Source organism: Arachis hypogaea, chromosome 20 (genome assembly GCF_003086295.3).
Source record: "Arachis hypogaea cultivar Tifrunner chromosome 20, arahy.Tifrunner.gnm2.J5K5, whole genome shotgun sequence".
Taxonomy (NCBI): domain Eukaryota; kingdom Viridiplantae; phylum Streptophyta; class Magnoliopsida; order Fabales; family Fabaceae; genus Arachis; species Arachis hypogaea.
Genome location: NC_092055.1, coordinates 62,654,367 through 62,657,772, shown reverse-complemented (window position 1 = coordinate 62,657,772; position 3,406 = coordinate 62,654,367). Strand labels below are relative to the sequence as shown.

Genomic DNA, 3,406 nt, shown 5'->3' with positions numbered 1-3,406 from the left:
CTGGGCGTTTAACGCCCAAAAAGGTAGCATTTTGGGCGTTAAACGGCAGAATGGATGCCATTCTGGGCGTTTAATGCCAGAAAGACATTAGAGGGAAGATTTTGTTTTTAATTCAAATCTTCATAATTTTTCAAAATCAAATCTTTTTCAAATCATATCTTTTCAATCATATCTCTTCAAAATCAATTTCTTTCCATTTTTTTATTTTCGAAAATCATTGTTCTAATTAATGATTTACCTCAAAATTTTCTAGTTGTTACTTTCCTATTAAGAAAGGATCAAAAGTTTTAATTCTAGAATCATATCTTCTAATTTCTTGTTAGTCAAGTAATCAACTTTATTTTTAAAACTTTCTCTTTTTAGTCTGATTTTCAATCATATCTTCTCAATCATATCTTTTCAATCACATCTTTTTCAAAATTTATTTTCAATCATATCTTTCTAATTTCTAATTTCAAAATCTTTTTTTCAAAATCACTTAATTTCTTTCCCAATTTTAGTTTTCGAAAATCATCAATTAAATTTTCAAAATTTATTTTAATTATTTCAAAATCTTTTACTTTAATTTCAAAAATTCTTCCCCTCTTCCCACATCCTTCTATTTAAAGGACTAACACTCTTCCTCAAGGTGCAATTCGAACTCACTCCTTCTTTATATGTTCGAATTCTCTTCTATCTACCTCCTCCTTCTATTCTTCTTTTCTTCTGACACTTCAAGGAATCTCTATACTGTGACATAGAGAATTTCCTACTTTCTTGTTCTCTTCTCTTTCATATGAGCAGGAACAAAGATAAAGGCATACTTGTTCAAGCTGATCCTGAACCTGAAAGGACCTTGAAGAGAAAGCTAAGAGAAGCTAAAGCACAATTCTCTTTAGAGGGCCTAACAGAGCTTTTCAAGGAGGAAGAAACCATGGCAGCCGAAAACAACAATGCCAACAATGCAAGGAAGGTGCTTGGTGACTTTACTGCACCTACTCCCGACTTCTATGGGAGAAGAATCTCAATCCCTGCCATTGGAGCAAACAACTTTGAGCTTAAACCTTAATTAGTTTCTCTAATGCAACAGAATTGCAAGTTTCATGGACTTCCATTGGAAGATCCTCATCAGTTTTTAGCTGAATTCTTGCAAATCTGTGACACTGTCAAGACCAATGGGGTTGACCCTGAAGTCTACAGACTTATGCTTTTTCCTTTTGCTGTAAGAGACAGAGCTAGGACATGGTTAGATTCACAACCTAAAGAAAGCCTGAACTCTTGGGAAAGGCTAGGCAATGCCTTCTTGGCAAAGTTCTTTCCACCTCAAAAATTGAGCAAGCTTAGAGTGGAAGTCCAAACCTTTAGACTGAAGGAAGGTGAATCCCTTTATGAAGCTTGGGAAAGATACAAGCAATTGATCAGAAGATGTCCTTCTGACATGCTTTCAGAATGGAGCATCATAGGTATTTTCTATGATGGTCTGTCTGAACTATCCAAGATGTCATTGGATAGCTTTGCTGGAGGATCTCTTCATCTGAAGAAGACGCCTGCAGAAGCTCAGGAACTCATTGAAATGGTTGCAAATAACCAATTCATGTACACTTCTGAAAGGAATCCTGTGAATAATGGGATAGCTCAGAAGAAAGGAGTTCTTGAGATTGATACTCTGAATGCCATATTGGCTCAGAATAAAATATTGTCCCAACAAGTCAATATGATTCCTCAGAGTCTGTCTGGAATGCAAGCAGCAACAGGCAGTACTAAGGAAGCTTCCTCTGAAGAAGAAGCTTATGATCCTGAGAACCCAGCAATGGAAGAGGTGAATTACATGGGAGAACCCTATGGAAACACCTATAATCCTTCATGGAGAAATCATCCAAATCTCTCATGGAAGGATCAACAGAGACCTCAACAAGGTTCCAACAACAATAATGGTGGAAGAAACAGGTTTAGCAATAGCAAGCCTTTTCCATCATCTTCTCAGCAACAGACAAAGAATTCTAAGCAAAGCCACTCTGACTTAGCAACCATTGTCTCTGATCTAATCAAAACTACTCAAAGTTTCATGACTGAAACAAGGTCCTCCATTAGAAATTTGGAGGCACAAGTGGGTCAACTGAGTAAGAAAATTACTGAACTCCCTCCTAGTACTCTCCCAAGCAATATGGAAGAGAATCCAAAGAGAGAGTGCAAGGCCATAACCACAACCCACACGGCCGAACCTGGAGAGGAGGAAGAGGTAGTGATCTCCACTGAGGAATACCTCAATGGACGTCCACTGGCCTCCATGGAGTTCCCTAAAGAGGAACCATGGGAATCTAAGGCTCACACAGAGACCGTAGAGATTCCATTGAATTTACTTCTGCCATTCATGAGCTCTAATGAGTATTCTTGGAGCAAGTTGTTATTGAAGATGTTATTGAAGAGCAAGTTACTAAGTACCTTGGAGCAATCATGAAGCTAAATGCCAGGTTGTTTGGTAATGAGACTTAGGAGGATGAACCTCCATTGCTCATCAAAGAACTGGATGACTTGACTAGGCAGAAATTACCTCTAAAGAGACAAGACCCTGGGAAATTCTCAATCCCTTGTACCATAGGCACCATGACCTTTGAGAAGGCTCTGTGTGACCTAGGGTCAAGCATAAACCTCATGCCTCTCTCTGTAATGGAAAAGCTAGGGATCATTGAGGTACAAGCTGCAAAAATCTCACTGGAGATGGCAGACAATTCAAAGAAACAAGCTTATGGACTTGTAGAGGATGTCTTGGTAAAGGTTGAAGGCCACTACATCCCTGCTGACTTCATCATCCTAGAGACTGGGAAGTGTATGGATGAATCCATCATCCTTGGCAGACCCTTCCTAGCCACAGCAAAAGCTATGATTGATGTTGATAGAGGAGAATTGATCTTCAAGTGAATGAAGACTCCCTTGTGTTTAAAGCTCAAGGATATCCCTCTGTCACCATGGAGAGGAAGCATGAAGAGCTTCTTTCAATACAGAGTCAAACAGAGCCCCCACAGTCAAACTCTAAGTTTAGTGTTGGGAGGCCACAACCAAACTTTAAGTTTGGTGTTGAACCCCCACATTCAAACTCTAAGTTTGGTGTTGGGAGGTTCCAACATTGCTCTGAACATCTGTGAGGCTCCATGAGAGCCCACTGTCAAGCTATTGACATTAAAAAAGCGCTTGTTGGGAGGCAACCCAATCTTTAATTATCTATGTTAAATTTCTATTTTCTTTTGTTATTTTATGTTTTCTGTAGGTTGATGGTCATGTGAAGTCACAAAAACAATTGAAAAAGCAAAAATAGAAAGAAAAACAGAATGAAAAATAGAACACCCTGGAGGAGAAACTTACTGGCATTTAAACGCCAGTAAGGGTAGCAGAATGGGCGTTAAACGCCCAGTCTGGCACCATTCCGGGC

The 3,406-nt window shown here is 39.0% G+C and overlaps 1 non-coding gene across 1 annotated transcript; it reads right to left on the bottom strand.

Moving 5' to 3' along the window:
- Positions 1-1,315: 1,315 nt before the first annotated feature.
- LOC112787835 (small nucleolar RNA R71) lies at positions 1,316-1,423 on the bottom strand. Its single transcript, XR_003195224.1, has one exon. It is a non-coding gene; the product is annotated as a small nucleolar RNA R71 (small nucleolar RNA).
- Positions 1,424-3,406: the final 1,983 nt, after the last annotated feature.